Raw genomic sequence first — 20550 nt, 5'->3', positions numbered from 1 at the left:
ATAGGAGGTAGCGGAGGTGTATATTTTAGTGTTCCGAAAGAGTTAGTGCTGCAAGGGGTACTGGGTATTTGTTCTGTTGTGTTTATGTTGGGTTACGGTGCGGATGTTCTCCCGAAATGTGTTTGTCATTCTTGTTTGGTGTGGGTTCACAGTGTGCCGCATTTTTGTAACACTGTTAAAGTTGTTTATACGGCCACCCTCATTGTGACCTGTATGGCTGTTGACCAAGTATGCGTGGCATTCACTTGTGTGTGTGTCAAAAGCCGTAGATATAGATATGGATATACTATGTGCCTTTAAGGTTTATTGCCGTTCTGTAGTTCACCCTACGCCCGTGTACACAACGGCATTTTAAAAAGTCATACATTTTACTTTTTGAAACCAATACCGATAATTTTGAAACCGATACCGATAATTTCCGTTATTACATTTTAATATCGGCAGTCCGATATTATCGGACATCCCTAATCTCAAGTAAACAACACCAAAATTTTAGATGTTCCATTACAAATATAGAACATTACATACGGCGCTCAAAAATCTATCAAAATGTTTTAGTACGACTTTGGTAAGGATTGTCGGTGCGTTAAACATACGAGTAATATTATGGTGTGTGTATAAGGTAAGAAGACATTATCTGGTGTTTTGTTTTTGCAATATTATGCAAAAGCAACTTTTCTTACCTTCTGGTACCTGCTGATCTGTATTTGGGATCTGCATAACTTCAGAAAAATTGTGCGCGTCCGCCTTTGTAGTCCGTGCCGACAACATTGTCGATAAGCTTCTTCTTTTTCTCTATCTTCTTGTTATGGGACATTCATCCTCCGCTGTTACCATTTCTAATATAAAGTAGTGTAAAGTTCTTTCTTATATCTGTCAGTAAACTCGCCATGAAAGCGCTAAAATATACCGGTGTAGTGAAATTACATTATTCACCCAAGGAACTTTAGTTATTAGAGTTCCGGTCGGACGTTTTTTCACGGGACACATTTTTGGTGTTGTTGTTTCCGGATGAGGAGATGCTGCTCCGTTATTGATTTAAGTAAAGTCTTCTTCCACACCCGTCCTTGCACGCTACACCGCTACAACAAAGATGACAGGGAGAAGACGCTTAAAGATGATCTGTAAAACATAATCCATGCAAAATTTTGACCAGTGGTTCCTAACCTTGTTGAAAGTACCGAACCACACCAGTTTCATATGCGCATTCACCGAACTCTTCTTTAGTGAAAAATATATATATATTTTTTCAAATTCAAGACAATGTTATATGTTTTTGGTAACACTTTAGTATCGGGAACATATTCTAAGTAACAAAGACTTAATTTAGAGTTATTTGGACACTAGGGGAACATATTCTAAGTAACAAAGACTTAATTTAGAGTTATTTGGACACTCAGGGAACATATTCTAAGTAACAAAGACTTAATTTTGAGTTATTTGGACACTCGGAGAACATATTCTAAGTAATAAAGACTTAATTTAGATTTATTTGGACACTGGGGCAACATATTATAAGTAACAAAGACTTAATTTAGAGTTATTTGGACACTCGGGCAACATATTCTAAGTAACAAAGACTACATTTAGAGTTATTTGGACACGAGGGGAACATATTCTAAGTAACAAAGACTTAATTTAGAGTTATTTGGACACTAGGGGAACATATTCTAAGTAACAAAGACTTAATTTAGAGTTTTTTGGACACTCGGGGAACATATTCTGAGTAACAAAGACTTAATTTAGAGTTATTTGGACACTAGGGGAACATATTCTAAGTAACAAAGACTTAATTTAGAGTTTTTTGGACACTCGGGGAACATATTCTGAGTAACAAAGACTTAATTTAGAGTTATTTGGACACTAGGGGAACATATTCTAAGTAACAAAGACTTAATTTAGAGTTATTTGGACACTAGGGGAACATATTCTAAGTAATAAAGACTTAATTTAGAGTTATTTGGACACTAGGGGAACATATTCTAAGTAACAAAGACTACATTTAGAGTTATTTGGACACTAGGGGATCATATTCTAAGTAATAAAGACTTAATTTAGAGTTATTTGGACACTTGGGGAACATATTCTAAGTAACAAAGACTTAATTTAGAGTTATTTGGACACTAGGGTAACATATTCTAATTAACAAAGACTTAATTTAGAGTTATTTGGACACTAAGGGAACATATTCTAAGTAACAAAGACTTAATTTAGAGTTATTTGGACACTCGGGGAACATATTCTATGTAACAAAGACTTAATTTAGAGTTATTTGGACACTAAGGGAACATATTCTAAGTAACAAAGACTTAATTTAGAGTTATTTGGACACTAGGGAAACATATTCTAAGTAACAAAGACTTAATTTAGAGTTATTTGGACACTCAGAGAACATATTCTAAGTAACACAGACTTAATTTAGAGTTAGTTGGAGACTAGGGGAACATATTCTAAGTAACAAAGACTTAATTTACAGTTAGTTGGAGACTAGGGGAACATATTCTAAGTAACAAAGACGTAATTTAGAGTTATTCGGACACTCGGGGAACATATTCTAAGTAACAAAGACTTAATTTAGAGTTAGTTGGACACTAGGGGAACATATTCTAGTAATAAAGACTTAATTTAGAGTCATTTGGTTAGGGTTAGGGTCAGGGTTAGAGGGTTAGGGTTATAATAAGGCCATGCCGAATAAGGCATTAATAAGTACTTAATATTGACTAGTTAAGAGCCAATATGTTACTAATTTGCATGTTAATAAGCAACTAATTAATGGTGAATATGTTCCCCATACTAAAGTGTTACCATGTTTTTTGTACTGGCGCACAAAATGAACCGTGCATGAACATCACCTTGTTCAAAGAAGAAAACCAACACAGTGCAAAAACTCACAACAAATTACACACCTGCAAATCAGTCAGCTGTTGCCGTATCCGTAACACGCCGATAGGGAGAAGTTTTTATTTACACGACGAGTCGAGTGTGTCTTGACCTCCGCCGAACCCCTGAGCCCGACTCACCGAACCCCTAGGGTTCCATCGAACCCAGGTTAAGAACCACTGATTTTGACCAAAGAACCACCATTACATGTCATGTAGACCACAAGGAAGTGTTTTCAATTTAGAAAAAAATAAAATAATATGACTCCTTTAATGCGCCCTATAATCCGGTGCGCCTAATATATGAAAAAAGTAAAAAAAAATAGACCATTCATCGGCAGTGCGCCTTATGATCCCTATGGTCCGGAAAATACGGCATATGTGTTTATTCGCTGATTGTATTCTTTTGTCCATCCTTAGTGACGCCGTTTAACTGATTGTCACGAATGATGTCAACTGAGTGGAAGAGTTTGTGGATTAAGATGTCTTGAAGAATGTCAGGAAACATTGAGTGCAGTACCAGTCTGCAACCAGCAGAGACGTTGTTCTCTCAGTCTCGACGACTCAATGGGATGTCGAGCTCCATCTCTGTGAACCGTATTTTGTAACGAAAGTTCAGACTATCTACGGATGAAATATAAAATGTGCATGTGTCACAGCTCCTAATACACTCTGAGACACTTTATCCACTGATAAGTGGTGCCGTTCGAGTAGCAATACAAACCGTCTTCCTATTTTTGACCTCATTTTTTAGCATTCCCCATCCAGCCAGGCTAAATTATTCAGTGATGCCTTTGACAATGAGAGCGATGACATGTAGAGCAATTGTTTCGGATCTCGCCTTCAACCTTTCCCTCATCGCTTTCTGCCCCACTCGTTGCGCTACCTCTTCCAGCGCTCTCCTTCAGTAAGTGTTTTAGATTGCCTGCTGGCTCAGTGGAAATCAGAATAGATTGGCGCTTTGACATCAGCATTAATTGCCAATTCCTAACTATCAGCAGTTTGTCTTTGACGGAAGTCTCCTCTTCACCTGTCCCGTCCAGGTTTCTGTTTGTGGCACAGGGGTCTTGGACAAGTCCTGGTCAAAAGTTTACATACACTTGTAAAGAACATAATGTCATGTCTTGAGTTTCTACAACTCTTATTTTTTTGTGATAGAGGGATTGGAGCACAGACAATCATTGGTACTTTAACTTTAACATACTTGTTGGTCACAAAAACGCTGATGAAGTTTGGTTCTTTTATGAATTTATTATGGGTCTACTGAAAATGTGACAAAATCTGTTGGGTCAAAAGTATACATACAGCAATGTTAGTATTTGCTTACATGTCCTTTGGCAAGTTTCACTGCAATAAGGCGCTTTTGGTAGCCATCCACAAGCTTCTGGTTGAATTTTTGACCACTCCTCTTGACAAATGTGGTGCAGTTCAGCTAAATTTGTTGGTTTTCTGACATTAACTTGTTTCTTCAGCATTGTCCACACGTTCAAGTCAAGACTTTGGGAAGGCCATTCTAAAACCTTAATTCTAGCCTGATTTAGCCATTCCTTTACCACTTTTGACGTGTGTTTGGGGTCATTGTCCTGTTGGAACACCCAACTGCGCCCAAGATCCAACCTCCGGGCTGAGGATTTTAGGTTGTCCTGAAGAATTTGGAGGTAATCCTCCTTTTTCATTGTCCCATTTACTCTCTGTAAAGCACCAGTTCCATTGGCAACAAATCAGGCCCAGAGCATAAAACTACCACCACCATGCTTGACGGTAGGTTGAATTTTTGACCAATTCTCTTGACAAAATTGGTGCAGTTCAGTTAAATGTGTTGGTTTTTCTGACATGGACTTGTTTCTTCAGCATTGTCCACACGTTTAAATCAGGACTTAGGAAGGCCATTCTAAAACCTTAATTCGAGCCTGATTTAGCCATTCCTTTACCACTTTTGACGTGTGTTTGGGGTCACTGTCCTGTTGGATAACCCAACTGCGCCCAAGACCCAACCTCCGGGCTGATGATTTTATGTTGTCCTGAAGAATTTGGAGGTAATCCTCTTTTTTCATTGTCCCATTTACTCTCTATAAAGCACCAGTTCCATTGGCAGCAAAACAGGCCCAGAGCATAATACTACCACCACCATGCTTGATGGTAGGAATGGTGTTCCTGGGATTAAAGCCCTCACCATTTTCTCCTCCAAACATATTGCTGGGTATTGTGGCCAAGCTGCTCAATTTTTGTTTCATCTGACATCACATGCACAAAGATAAGACCTTCTGGAGGAAAGTTCTGTGGTCAGATGAAACAAAAATTGAGCTGTTTGGCCACAATACCCAGCAATATGTTTGGAGGAGAAAAGGTGAGGCCTTCAATCCCAAGAACACCAGGCATGCCGTCAGGCATGGTGGTGGTAGTATTATGCTCTGGGCCTGTTTTGCTGCCAATGGAACTGGTGCTTTACAGAGAGTACAAAGGAATTCTTCAGGACAACCTAAAATCATCAGCCCGGAGGTTGGGTCTTGGGCGCAGTTGGGTGTTCCAACAGGACAATGACCCCAAACAGACGTAAAAAATGGTAAAGGAATGGCAAAATCAGGCTAGAATTAAGGTTTTAGAATGGCCTTCCCAAAGTCCTGACTTAAATGTGTGGACAATGCTGAAGAAACAAGTCCATGTCAGAAAACCAACACATTTAGCTGAACTGCACCAATTTTGTCAAGAGGAGTGGTCAAAAATTCAATCAGAAGCTTGTGGATGGCTACCAAAAAGCGCCTTATTGCAGTGAAACTTGCCAAAAAATATTAACATTGCTGTATGTATACTTTTGACCCAGCAGATTTGCTCACATTTTCAGTAGACCCATAATAAATTGATAAAAAAATTAACTTCATAAGTTTTTTGTGACCAACAAGTATGAGCTCTAATCACTCTATCACAAAAAAATTAAGAGTTGTAGAAATGATTGGAAACTCAAAACAGCCATGACATTATGTTCTTCACAAGTGTATGCAAACTTTTGACCACGACTGTATATGCGGGGTGTGGGAAGTGTGCCTTCATAAGTGCCAGCTCCATAACTGTGAGCTGTAGCAACACTTACAAAAATAAGGGGCGTTTCCTGACATTATTCGAAATCTTTTGGAACAAATGCTGCGTGGGCGTCAGCACCATTAGTTCTAAATGGCTCTTCACTCCAAATGCTTTGTATAGCCTGCTATTACACGCTGACAGCTTGGAATGCACACAAAACAAATGACTTGTCATTTTCACATTTATTCTTTTTCCCCCTATCATGCGCCTGCATTTCCCCATTAATGCACTACCAATTGGTAAAAATAAATGGCCTCTACGTTCCTGTGATTGGCTGTCACTGAGCTTTGGCGTCCGAGTTGTTCATCTGCCGGAGAACGGAAAACGGTCTTGCCTTTTATTCAATTTCTAAGTAATTTTATTGACATTAGTAGTAATAGCGCGGTGCCGCCTTTACTCTTAGTGAGATTGTCTTTTTTGGGTAGTTTTAACGATTTAGGATGAGATTGTTGTCGTAAGTTTACCTCAAATTGGGTAAGAAAGGGGTTTGCCTTATTTAACAGCAACTGTACTTACTATAAAATGGCTTTTTTTTTTTCTTCCTGTGAAAAACAGGAGGAAAGAGATGTATACATGCAACACAACCGCTCGTGCTAAACAACAACCATATAAACGAGTCAGAGCTTTTCTCCCTGTCACTCTTTTACACACATCATTGACCTACACCAGGGGTCGGCAACCCAAAATGTTGAAAGAGCCATATTGGACCAAAAATACAAAAACAAATCTGTCTGGAGCCGCAAAAAATTAGAAGCCATATTACATACAGATAGTGTGTCATGAGATATACATTGAATTAAGAGGACTTAAAGGAAACTAAATGACCTCAAATATAGCTACAAATGAGGCATAATGATGCAATATGTACATATAGCTAGCCTAAATAGCATGTTAGCATCGATTAGCTTGCAGTCATGCAGTGACCAAATATGTCTGATTAGCACTCCACACAAGTCAATAACATCAACAAAACTCACCTTTCATGCACAACGTTAAAAGTTTGGTGGACAAAATGAGACAGAAAAAGAAGTGGCATAAAACACGTCCTAGAAAGGCGGAGAAAGTTATACATGTAAACAAACTACGGTGAGTTCAAGGACCGCCAAAATTAGTAGGACAAAACGGCGCTCGCCAAATACTCGAATCAGTGAAGCATGTTTAATACAAACAGTGTGCTTTGTAACAATTAGGGAGGCTTGTGTCATGTTTGTCCTCTTACAGAAACCATGTAAAAACAAAAAATATACATTTTTCCCCCCTCATCTTTTTCCATTTTTCATACATTTTTTAAAAAGCTCCAGAGAGCCACTAGGGCGGCGCTAAAGAGCCACATGCGGCTCTAGAGCCGCGAGTTGCCGACCCCTGACCTACACCATTGGTTCTCAAACTTTTTTCACCAAGCACCACCTCAGAAAACACTTGGCTTTCCAAGTACCACCATAATGACCAACATTAAAATACAATGGCGTACTAGGCCTACATATTCATTAAAAACAAGGCAGAGGTTTTATTCAACAGAGTGTATTTATTATGTTTGGCCACTGTGACATTACACACCGTTTAAACAGTAACACTGTGTTTGAATAAATAGGAAAATAAAACACTGTACTCTAATCAAGTGATTATTTGGCATGCCACTAGACAGAGCCCGCATACCTACAGTTTGAGAATTACTGACATAGGCCTAAGGATTGTTTAAAAAAGTGACTTTAAAGATAAAAAAAATGTTGTAGCTACCAAAGCTAACAGATATTTCAATTACATTGAAAACTTGGGTTAATTGTCTTATATCCGGGTCAATACGGTTTTAGTCTACAATAAGTTACAGGGGTGTCAAAAATAAAAATAAATTTTCGAATGAATTGGGATTGTTATGTATAAGGAATGATTCATAATCGATTAAAAAAATATCAAAAAAGTAAAAAAAATAAAATAAAATGTGTGTGTGTGTATATATATATATATATATATATATATATATATATATATATATATATATATATATACACACGTTAGGTCACGAAAAAACACAGAGGCTATATCATCCCTACAAACCTGTTTCGCAGGTTTCCCTGTTCATCATATATATATATATATATATATATATATATATATATATATATATATATATATATATATATATATATATATATTCTTTGGCAGCTTAGTCACAGATGACCATGCTAATTTACGCTCTTGTGTCAGACACTTATTTCGATTTGATGTTTAATTTTTTATTTAATTTATTTTAAAAAAATTTAAATTTTGTAATGGTACTTTAATTATTATTAATAGTTTGTTTTTTTTAAATTTAAATAGTTTTGTCATCCTATTTTAGTCAATTATTAGTAATATCCTTTCAGTTTTAACAATTTTCACATTTTAACTTGATGTTTTGTTGATACGGTACATTCATGTTTGTTGACAACGCCTAGCATGGCTGTACAAGGAAATTCTTGAGTGACAGTCCCTGTTGCACTTAGTGCAAACATGTGTAGAGACTTCATCCCGCTCCTGCTGTGCGATGGTATTTGCAGTACGTTTCCTCCTGTCTCTCTTCTCCTCTGCGAGCTGGCCTCTCTTCAAATCAGCCTCTGCACTACCCCGTCTAACCGCTTGACGCCAGACATTTGTATGTATATGTGTATATATATATATATATATATATATATATACCGTATATATATATATATGTATATTTATATATATTTATATATATATATATATATATATATATATATATATATATGTATATATATATATATATATATATATATATATATGTATTTATAATTTTTTGGGGGTATTTTTTTTCTTTCTTTTAATACATTTTAAATTATAAATAAATAAATAAATACATAAATATATATATATATATATATATATATATATATTTGTATTTTTTTCACACAATCTGTACTGTCCAGCCACTTTAGTAAATGTTTGGGTATAATTTCATCAAACAAAACCCGTTTTCTTTTAAGTAATATATACATTTATCAGAGCAGTTTATCTATTTTCTGGAGGAATTTAGTTCATCATAAAACTGGCACCCAATGTTATTAAACAAAGTATTGAGTTTGAATCATTAATCGAGTCTGAATGTAATTGTCATCCCCAGGAATCGAATCGACTCGTGTGGTCCCCAAAGTTTCATAACGCTAATAAGGTGGACGCTCACATGATCACAATCGACGTACATATATTTAGAGCAGTCAAAGTTAAGATTAATGACAACAATCATGTATGAACGCAGATTAATCGCGCACTTGCTAATAGATAATACTTGTTTGATGAATAAATGAACTGCATTTAGATAACATTCATTTACAAACATTCCTGTATGACATTCTGACAATAAAATGCCATTTATTTTAAAATGACATGGTCTTTTTTTTTTATTAATTTAAATGACATATGCCAGTAATATACAGCAATTCATCTACATTAATCTAATTAATCAGTTTTTTTCAATATAATCGTTTGACAGCAACAGCAACGTTTTATCCAAGCTAATGTATTCCAACCTCCACTGGTCACCTCTCATATGTATGCACACTTCTGAACTCTGCACTCCGCTGCTTTTAGATTAAACTTAAAAATATTTTATTAAATCAAGTAGCGATTTCACCATTTTCTTTTGTCATGCACATCAAAGTGCCGACAGAGGCTTCAGTGGCGACAGCGACGCTTGCTGCCCAGAGCTCTCTTCTGTGCCTCCTTCTTTATCTATTATATCATCTTCTCTGCCTCTTGTGCTTGGCAGCAGATTTTTCCCCCCCGCAAACAAAATATCTATTCAGCAAGGTGTCAGCCAAAGGTGATTTTTCAACTTGACTTGCCAGCACTCAATGAGTTTTACATAGCCGTTCTTCACTGCGACTGGCAGCGATGGAATTGTTTTTGTCACTTTAAATGCTTCACACAGGAACAATCAGTTTGAAATGTTCATGAAGGCATTTTTGCATACAATTGTATATACCTCATAATGCCTTCAAATTATTTAAAGTACAATTTACAAACGCCTTCCTAGGTCTACTCATCGTCATGTTAGGTGCACCCAGTCTCTTAAGGCATTATTTACTTGTGGAAGCTATTTATTGTCAATGTAACATCCATGCAGACTGGACACTGGCCGAGAGTTAGTTGGTTGCTTTGTTGGGTCTGCTCCTCTGGCCATGCTCCCCAACCATCAGACGATGGCGTGAAACACAACAGAGGCCACCGCAGTGTATATATATATTTTTTGGTGTATTTACTTTTGTACCGGTATGCGTGGGTTCCCTTTGGGTACTCCGGCTTCCTCCCACCTCCAAAGACATGCACCTGGGGATAGGTTGATTGGCAACACTAAATTGGCTCTAGAATGTGAGTGTGAATGTTGTCTGTCTATCTGTGTTGGCCCTGTGAGGAGCTTGCAAATTGTCCAGGGTGTATACCGCCTACCGCCCGAATGCAGCTGAGATAGGCTCCAGCACCCCCCGCCTCTCCGAAAGGGAAAAGCGGTAGAAAATGGATGGTTGTAGAAATGGCTGGTTGCATCAACTCTGCTCTTTTAATGTCTTTAATGGCCTTTGTGTTCTTTGATGTTTCCCTCTTACACACATGCTTATGTGTGCTATAGCTATGAGTTTTTTTCCCCCATGGCCTCAGTCTGGACCCCCTCTCCAGGGGCCCAGGCTTAGACTGATTGTTTTTTTTTTCTCACCCCCCCCCCCCCCAGCATTTACCTCACCTTTTTTGTAAGGGGCGCCGGAAGTTGGCAGACCCGTCAGCGATCCTGTTCTGTCTCCCTGTAATGTTTGTCTGATCTTGAATTGGGATTGTGCTGAAAATCTTAAATTTCCCCTCGGGGATTAATAAAGTATTTCTGATTCTGATTCTGAAGATGTACAAACAGTGTCAAACAGTGAAAGTAAAACTATGAAATCATCCTTTTACTTTGACTGTTTGACACTGTTTGTACATCTTCAGAATGTGGCATTCACAAGAAAGCTATGTGAATGCCACCTTAATACTTTGCTATGAGTCTTTCCTTGAATTCAATAGTGTTTTTCACCTTTTTTTTTATCAAAATGCTGGTACTCACAACTTTTTTTTGGCCACATGTTGACTTATTCAGGAGTCATGCTCACTACTAATATGTACAGAAAGTCACAAGTGCATAAGATCCTAGCGTTGTCCCGATACCAATATGTATTATTTTGATACTTTTCGATACTTTTCTAAATAAAGGGGACCACAAAAAATTGCATTATTGGCTTTATTTTAACAAAAAATCTTACGGTAAATTAAACATATGTTTCTTATTTCAAGTTCGTCCTTTTATAGAATAGTGAACATACAAGACAACTTGTCTTTTATTAGTAAGTAAACAAACAAAGGCTCCTAATTTAGTCTGCTGACGTATGCAGTAACATATTGTGTCATTTTCCATTCTATTATTTGGTCAAAATGATGAGGGACAAATGGTAGAAAATTAATTATGAATCTACTTGTTCATTTACTATTAATATCTGCTTACTTTGTTTTTTAACATGTTCTATCTACACTGTTAAAATTTAATAATCACTTATTTTTCTGTTGTTTGATACTTTACGTTAGTTTTGGATAGGGATGTCCGATAATGTCTTTTTGCCGATATCCGATATTCCGATATTGACCAAACCCTTAATTACCGATACCGATATCAACCGATACTGATATATACAGTCGTGGAATTAACACATTATTATGCCTAATTTGGACAACCAGGTATGGTGAAGATAAGGTACTTTTTAAAAATATTAATAAAATAAAATATGATAAATAAATTAAAAACATTTTCTTGAATAAAAAATAAAGTAAAACAATATAAAAACAGTTAAATAGAAACTAGTAATTAATGAAAATGAGTAAAATTAACTGTTAAAGGTTAGTACTATTAGTGGACCAGCAGCACGCACAATCATGTGTGCTTACGGACTGTATCCCTTGCAGACTGTATTGATATATATTGATATATAATGTAGGAACCAGAATATTAATAACAGAAAGAAACAACCCTTTTGTGTGAATGAGTGTAAATGGGGGAGGGAGGTTTTTTTTGAATTGGTGCACTAATTGTAAGTGTATCTTGTGTTTTTTATGTTGATTTAATAAAAAAAACAAAAAAAAACGAAACCGATAATAAAAAAAACGATACCGATAATTTCCGATATTACATTTGAACGCATTTATTGGCCGATAATATCGGACATCTCTAGTTTTGGATGATACCACAAATTTGGGTATCAATCTGATACCAAGTAATTTATATTTCCTGAGTTTCTAAACATAACATAATTTTAAAAAAACGAAAGATGTTGTGATGCCAAAAAATATTCACGTAATCATAGTAGTATCAACTAGATGCGCTCCTGTACTTGGTATCATTACAGTGGATGTTTGGTGTAGATCCACCCATGGCATGTGTTTACATTTTGACCTGTACTTTTCAGAGGCGGTATAGTACAGATTATGACGCATTAGTATCGCGGTACTATACTAATACCGGTATACCGTACAACCCTAGTTTAAGCACTTTAATTCTGTGGAATGATACGGGGGGAAACGTACTAGTTTGGAAAGCGCCATGTTTGTCCCATTGATAACCGAGCAACATTTTGACAACAATTAACGTCAAAAAACTAATCACTTATACCAGTGGTTCTCAAATGGGGGTACTTGAAGTGAGATTTTTTTTAAATATTCTAAAAATAGCAACAATTCAAAAATCCTTTATAAATATATTTATTGAATAAAACTTCAACAAAATATGAATGCAAGTTCATAAACTGAACAACAAATCAAGTAGGCTATTCCATTCATTACCATAAACCCAGAGTTCCCCCCCATGCCATGATGGTTTGACCCTCACTAAAATGTCTGTCAAAAAGAACTGTGAAAAGAAATGCAACAATGCAATGCTAGATTTTTTTGTGGACATGTTCCATAAATATTGATGTTAAAGATTAATTTTTTTGTGAAGAAATGTTTAGAATTAAGTTCATGATTCCAAATGGATCTCTATTACAATCCCCAAAGAGGGCACTTTAAGTTGATGATTACTTCTATGTGTAGAAATCTTTATTTATAATTGAATCACTTGTTTATTTTTCAACAAGTTTTTAGTTATTTTTATGTCTTTTTTTTCCAAAAAACGTATTTTTCGGACTATAAGTCGCAGTTTTTTTCATAGTTTGGCCGTGCTCCAGTGCGATTTATATATGTTTTTTTTTCTTCTTTATTATGCATTTTCGGCAGGTGCGACTTATACTCCGGTGCGACTTATACTCCGAAAAATACGGTAGTTCAAAAAAGACCACTACAAATGAGCAATATTTTGCACTGTTATACAATTTAATAAATCAGAAACTGATGACATAGTGCTGTATTTTACTTATTTATCTCTTTTTTTTTCAACCAAAAATGCTTTGCTCTGATTAGGGGGTACTTGTATTAAAACAGGGGGTACATCACTGAAAAAAGGTTGAGAACCACTGATTTATAGTACCAATTAAAATAATATAAATTCATTAAACTTTAACCTTAATAGATGCCTGATGCTCTCTGCAATTGAGTAAATGCATGGCCCCACGAGGAAATACATTATAAATGTGTTTCCTGTGGTTTCTCTGTAGGATTTAATCATTGGTGGTTTTAGCATAGATATAAGATTTTGATTTACTATAGTCTGCCTGACAATAGACCCGTCCGCCCTGACATCCATGCCAAATGAAACCCTTCTGTCGGGACCGCAGCTATTGATCAAGGTCAGGGCCTCGCTCTATTATGGCTGGGCTAGGACAGATGTTCATTTATAAATGGACACAGCCTTGATGTCAGTCACAGGCGGAGAGCAGAGAGGGATATGAGGCAAATGCAAATGGCTCGTCAGATAAGTTAATGTGTCTTTTCCGTGGGCGGGGGGACTTGCGAATGCAGCGGGAGGAGTAAGGCTTCCCCTTGCCAAGTGGAGATATCATTAATCCAAGGTTGACTCGGACCTCAGAAGTGTATAATCCAGGAGGAGGCCGGCCAGGCGCAGCAGGGGATGTGTGTGTGTGCTTTCCCCCCCGCCCCAAAAAAAGTGACTGAGCTGCACTTCCTTTTGAGCTTTCCAAAGACAAATTGACTTGGATCAGCCGCAAGACAGCTGGCGGATAGAGAGGTGAGATGTAGAAGGCCCACAGAGGCCTTTTTATCATGACGGCTCTTTTCTTTCTCCTTTTTTTTCCTCTCGAAGCGCGTCACCTGCCGCCATGTGTCATTGTGTCCAAGGAGCTTTCATGCAATATCACTCACCCACACGCAGCATACTAATCCTTCAACACTGAACAATAAATGTCACCGTTTTGGTTTGTGGATTAGGGTTAACATCTAAAGCAGTTATTCTCAATCTGTGGTTCGTGTGTTAATGTGTGCCACTAGCAGTGTTGGGTTAGTCACTGAAAACCAGTAAGTAGTTACAGTTACTAGTTACTCAGTGACGTGCGGTGAGGTTGATGGCTGGTGAGGCACTGACTTCATCACAGTCAGATTTACAAACATATGAACCCTAAAGAGTATGTTATTCACCATTTGATTGGCAGCAGTTAACGGGTTATGTTTAAAAGCTCATACCAGCATTCTTCCCTGCTTGGCACTCAGCATCAAGGGTTGGAATTGGGGGTTAAATCACCAAAAATGATTCCCAGGCGCCGCTGCTGCCCACTGCTCCCCTCACCTCCCAGGGGGTGATCAAGGGGATGGGTCAATTGCAGACGACCAATTTCATTACACCTAGTGTGTGTGTGACAATCATTGGTACTTTAACTTAACTTTAACTTTACACATACAAACTGTAGCACACAAAAAAGCACATTTAATAAAAAAAACGTTATTATGGTCTTACCTTTACTTAGAAATTAAGTCCATGCGCCGCAACTAAAGCCCTCACTTAAACTTTCCACGTGCAAGATTGAATCTATATAAAAAAGTGTAACCGAGGGTTTATAAATGTCGCCCATACTGTATGAAACTACAAAATAACAAACACGGAGGCTCCAGTTTACACGAGGACCACTTTATTTACCTTCTTTCAAAAACCTCCGCAACGTGACATCACTTCCGCTCTTAGCGCCTTCAAAATAAGAGCTCAAGGCATATACTGTATAACAGCGCATAACAGGAACTTAACATCACAAAGAGGAAAGCCCATGAAAATAGGTTACAAAAGTTATTTAATAAGAAGCCAAAAAGTGCAAAAACAATAATGTTCGTGTTGGAGGAGTTGTGAATTAGATACACCTGCATTCTGCAGGTGTACCTAATGTTGTGTCCCTGCAGTCATTCACAACTCCTCCAACACGAACATTATTGTTTTTGCACTTTTTGGCTTCTTATGAAATAATTTTTTTAAATAGATTCAATCTTGCATGTGGAAAGTTTAAGTGTGGGCTTTAGTTGATATAACAATTCTACGGCGGGGGTGCAGGAGGCGAGCCTCAGCCAGTGCGTCTTTTGCAGCCGTTTTATGATTGCTCAGCACAAGAAATACATTACACACATACAGTTGTTGACAAAATACACTGTACATTATATACCTCAGCTAACTAAACTATGGAAATGTATAATATAGTTCATATAGCAATACAGTCTCACTGCACAGCAGGCCAGCAGTTAGCCGAGTCCGGAATCCATGTTGCGGCACTGAGTGACGTGCCTCAACTGGCTGTTGTTCACCGCACCGTCTTTTCTCAGTATTTGAACGGCAAATGTGAAAATTCAGACATTTTGAATAAAAATAATCTAAAACTGGTGAAGTTAAATGGAAAATAACTTTATAGTATAATCACTGGATACATATAACAATTTAATTTTTTTTTTTCTTTTTACATTTTTTTTCTTTCCATGATGGCAGGTGAGGCCCCGCCTCACCTGCCTCTAGTGACTGCATGTCACTGCAGTTACTGTACTTCAAAAGTAACTCAGTTACTTACACCAAAAAGTAATGCGTTACTGTGAAAAGTAACTACACTGCTCAACAAAATTAAAGGAACACTTTAAAAACACATCAGATTTCAATGGTGAAAAAAAAAAAAAGTGGGATATCTATACTGATATGGACAGTTTAATGTCTCCGGAACAAAAGGATGCCACATCTTTGTCATGACTTGGTCCTGGGGTTTAGTTTTTCTAGAAGGCAACGGAAAGTTGGCTCGGGCAAGACGGGAATGTGAGAACATATTTATTTAAACTTATCAAAAAAATGTACAAACGAAAAGCGCGCACAGTGGCGGAGAAACAACTTGGCTATGAAAACAAATTTTTGCACAAAGGCAGAAACTATGAACAACAAAAAAACACTAACTGTGGCATTAATAAACAAAACTTACTTGGCATGGACAAAAGGAACAGCGTGAACGATGGAGATGAAAAAAGTGTCAGAAATGTGCAGAGCATAAATGTGGGATGTCACCAGAAAGACAAACTGAAAACAATGAACTTAAATACTACATACATGATTAACGAAAACAGATGCGTGACTCAAAACGTGAAACAGGTGCGTGACGTGACAGGTGAAAACTAATGGGTTGCTATGGTGACAAACAAGAGTGCACAATGAGTCCAAACGTGGAACAGGTGAAACTAATGGGTAATCATGGAAACAAGACAAGGGAGTGAAAAGCCAGAAACTAAAGAGTCCAATAACTAAACAAAACATGACTAAAACAAAACATGATCACACAGACATGACAATCTTTTGATGGAAATAAAAGTTTTCAGCCTACAGAGGGCTCAGTATATAGACACCCTAAAAATCAAAGTGAAAAAATGATCTGACAGGCTCTTCCATTTTGCCTAAATTCAACTTCTGCAACTGAAAATTATTTTCAATATCTTGTGTGGCCCCCACGTGCTTGTATGCATGCTTGACAACGTCGCGGCATGCTCCTAATGAGACGACGGATGGTGTCTTGTGGGATGTCCTCCCAGATCTGTCTGAGGGCATCAGTGAGCTCCTGTAAAGTCTGAGGAGCAACCTGGCGGCGTCTGATGGACCCAAACATTATGTCCCAGAGGTGTTCTATCGGGTTTAGATCAGGTGATCGTGAGGGCCATTCAATTGTGTCAATTCCTTCATCCTCCAGATACTGTCTGCATACTCTTGTCTTGTCGTGGACCAGGAGGAACCCAGGACCTACTGCACCAGCGTAGGGTCTGACCATGGGTGCAAGGATTTCATCCCGATACCTAATGGCAGTCAGACTGCCGTTCTCTAGCCTGTAGAGGTATGTTCGTCCCTCCATGGAAATGCCTCCCCAGACCATCACTGACCCACCACCGAACGGGTCATGCTGAATGATGTTGCAGGCAGCATAGCGCTCTCCTTGGCTTCTCCAGACCCTTTCACGTCTATCACAGGTGCTCGGGGTAAACCTGCTCTCATCTGTGAAAAGCACAGGGCGCCAGTGGCAGACTTGCCAATTCTGGTGTTCTATGGCAAATGCCAATCGAGCTCCACGGTTCTGAGCAGTGAGCACAGGGCACACTACAGGACGTCGTGCCCTGAGGCCACCCTCGTGCAGAGACATTCACACCAGTAGCCTGCTGGAGGTCATTCTGTAGGGCTCGGGCAGTGCTCAACCTGTTCCTCCTTGCACAAAGCAGTAGATATCGGTCTGCTGATGGGATGAGGACCGTCTACGGCCCTGTCCAGCTCTCCTAGAGTAACTGGCTGTCTCCTGGAATCTCCTCCATGCTCTGGAGATTGTACTGGGAGACACATCAAATCTTCTTGCACAACACACATGGATGTGCCATCCTGGAGGTGTAGGACAATCTGCACAACTTCAGGAGGGTTAAGAAATCGCCTCATGCTCCCAGTCGTGATAATGACTCTAGCTAAAGCAAACACTTGTGGAAAAACAATTAAAAAAGATCAAGAGGGAGGAACTTGAAATGGCCTCCACCTGCAAAACCAGTTCTGTTTTGGGGGCCATCTCGTTGTTGCCCCTCTGGTGCACCTGTTGATAATTCCATCAACACCAATGCAGCTGAAACTGATTAACAACCCCCTCTGCCACGTACCTGACCAAAACCTTATCAGAAAAGTGCAATTGAATTCATGCCATACCCTGATAAAAAACTGTTCCTTGAATTTTTTTGAGCAGTGTATTTAGTTACTTATATATTTTTTTGAATTTTTTTAAGGCCCCCTTTAATGCCCTTGTAGCCTTCATTTCAGTACTGTTATTGCACTGGAGAATAATACAATCTGTTGATCAACTTGACATGCATTTGCATCACTGAACTCTGCTAAGCCATGTGGTCTACATACAACACACAAAGACAAAGATATGTTTCAAAGGGCCAATTTATTTCAGACCAGAATAAATTGACACAACTATTTTAAATAGCTGCAACATAACATGCACAATAACAACATAGCTGTAAATCAAGGAAGGCACACACTACATACACAAAGCCTAACCAGGCGTTTTTCTCTCTCAAGGAATTATGAAATTAAATCATGTTTGAAGCCCAGAACACTACACATTTCCCCAGTTTTAGTTTAGAGATAAGAAAAGATTAGCCTGGCCCACTAACATCCCTCTTTATGTTTGTGAATTTTATAGTCTATACATTTAGAGTGATGTGATAATCAAACACTCTAGAAGTCTAGAATGCAAGAGCAACAGTATATAAGAGAATTGACAGAGTGTGTGTATCTTCAGTGCTGAATGATGAGCAGAGGCATAGTTCGGAGTGTACTTTGTAACGCGTTAGTGCCAAAACTGGCCACTAGTGTTCCATCTAGTGGTAAGCCAAGGAATCACTTGATTGATGCGCAGTGTTATATTTTCTGATATCCAAACACAGTGTTGGTGGTTGGTGTTGGTGGTTTAAGTAGCTCAGAATTACATAACATAAATAAAATAGAAAAATATTAGTTCTACATAACATATAACAAATAATTCAGCATGTATCAAACTCAGATGAAAAAATCGACAAGAACCGCTTGGAAGGGGGAAGAGAAGGGGTTTAATAGCCCATGAGGTATTGCGGGGAGAACAAGGAACACAACAAATAAGCGGCGTTTGGTCATTTTAACGTGAAAAAAACTATATCGATATTACAATATTTTCTTAATTAATATCTTGTTTAAACATATATCGATATATCTTACAAACTCGATATATCGCCCAGCCCTACTTATGCCTATTATGCTACTGTATTTTAATGTTGGTCATTATGGTAGTACTTGGAGAACCAAGTTTTTTGCGAGGTGGTACTTAGTGAAAAACGTTTGAGAACCACAGAGCTACAGTAAAATGTTGTGGGGGAAGTTCACTAACTTTAGATCACTGGTGTCAGACTCATGGCCCACCACATTGTTTTATGTGCCCCATGAAAGCCTGGAAAGAATGTGTTTATAAAGTACATGACAGAAAAGGAAATACACATACTGCATACAAATATTGCGGGGAGAGTGTAGACGGCACAGACCACAGGGGGGCTTAGTAGCTCTATGATTTATTATATATACATATAAACTCTCTCTCTCTCTCTATATATATATATATATATATATATATATATATATATATATATATATATATATATATATATATATATATATAAATATATATAAAATAATAAACAATACTAATATAAACTAGAGAATGGAGTGTGACTAGATCCAAAGTGTGTATGGTGTGTGACTGTGTGTGAAGATTAGCTGTTGAGTGTTACTGGTAGTGTTGAGCGAGAGGCGGAAGATCAGGAGGGACAAGGCAGAGCTCGGAGGTCCGTGAACAGGCAGGAAGTCGGGGGGGGCTATAGCGGGGCGTCAAAAGGGTCAGTGTCCAAGCAGGGGTCGAGGATCGAGGGAGGCAGTCCAAAGTCCAGAGGAAAGTCGATGCACACAGCTCGATCACGGGAGACACGGGAAGTACTGCGGGAAACACAAGGGACATAAGACACGGGAACTGTGAGGACACAGAGAAAGATCAAGTACGCGGCAGGCAAGCCGGAGACGAGATACTTACTTCGGGAACCGGTGATTACGTTCCGGCCCGGATCTTCTGGTCCGCTGGTCTTTATACTGCTCGCCTTCATCAGTCCCAGGTGCGCAGATTGCTGGTCCCCTGCAGCCGTGCCGGCACGATGCGGCCAGAGCGAGCAGGGGAGCCAGCAGAGTTTACAGCAGAAGGCATGTGGGACTGCGCATGTGCCGTGACAAGCATTTTACCTTAAAAACCTGTAATAGGTTTTATTTCCATTTGCAGATCCTATTTTATAAACCATTGTAAATTTTACAGTAAAATTCCAGGGACTGAGCTTCCAGAAAAATCCAAATTTTTTTTAACAGTGTTCGTGAAAAAAAATATAATACTGTAATCAAATGCATAGGCAATTGTGTATTAATATCATGAAGCGAATCCATACATTTCCATTCATACATTATTCACTGTTACAAACAGCCATCTGAGAGCAGCCATTACTGCTGTGTGGCTCTCAATTAAAACAACACCCCTGCTCTTGACCATCTTTAAAACTATTTGTCAGAATAATTGTATCTAAGTTA

The 20550-nt window shown here is 38.2% G+C and overlaps 1 protein-coding gene across 1 annotated transcript in view; it reads left to right on the top strand.

Moving 5' to 3' along the window:
- The window catches only part of ajap1 (adherens junctions associated protein 1), a 131040-nt gene that overhangs the window by 90016 nt on the left and 20474 nt on the right, over positions 1–20550 (top strand). The window lies entirely within an intron of this gene.

The sequence above is a fragment of the Nerophis lumbriciformis genome, linkage group LG01 (genome assembly GCF_033978685.3).
Source record: "Nerophis lumbriciformis linkage group LG01, RoL_Nlum_v2.1, whole genome shotgun sequence".
Lineage (NCBI taxonomy): Eukaryota > Metazoa > Chordata > Actinopteri > Syngnathiformes > Syngnathidae > Nerophis > Nerophis lumbriciformis.
The sequence above is the reverse complement of the archived record's forward strand: the minus strand, read 5'-3'. Positions and strand labels throughout refer to the sequence as shown.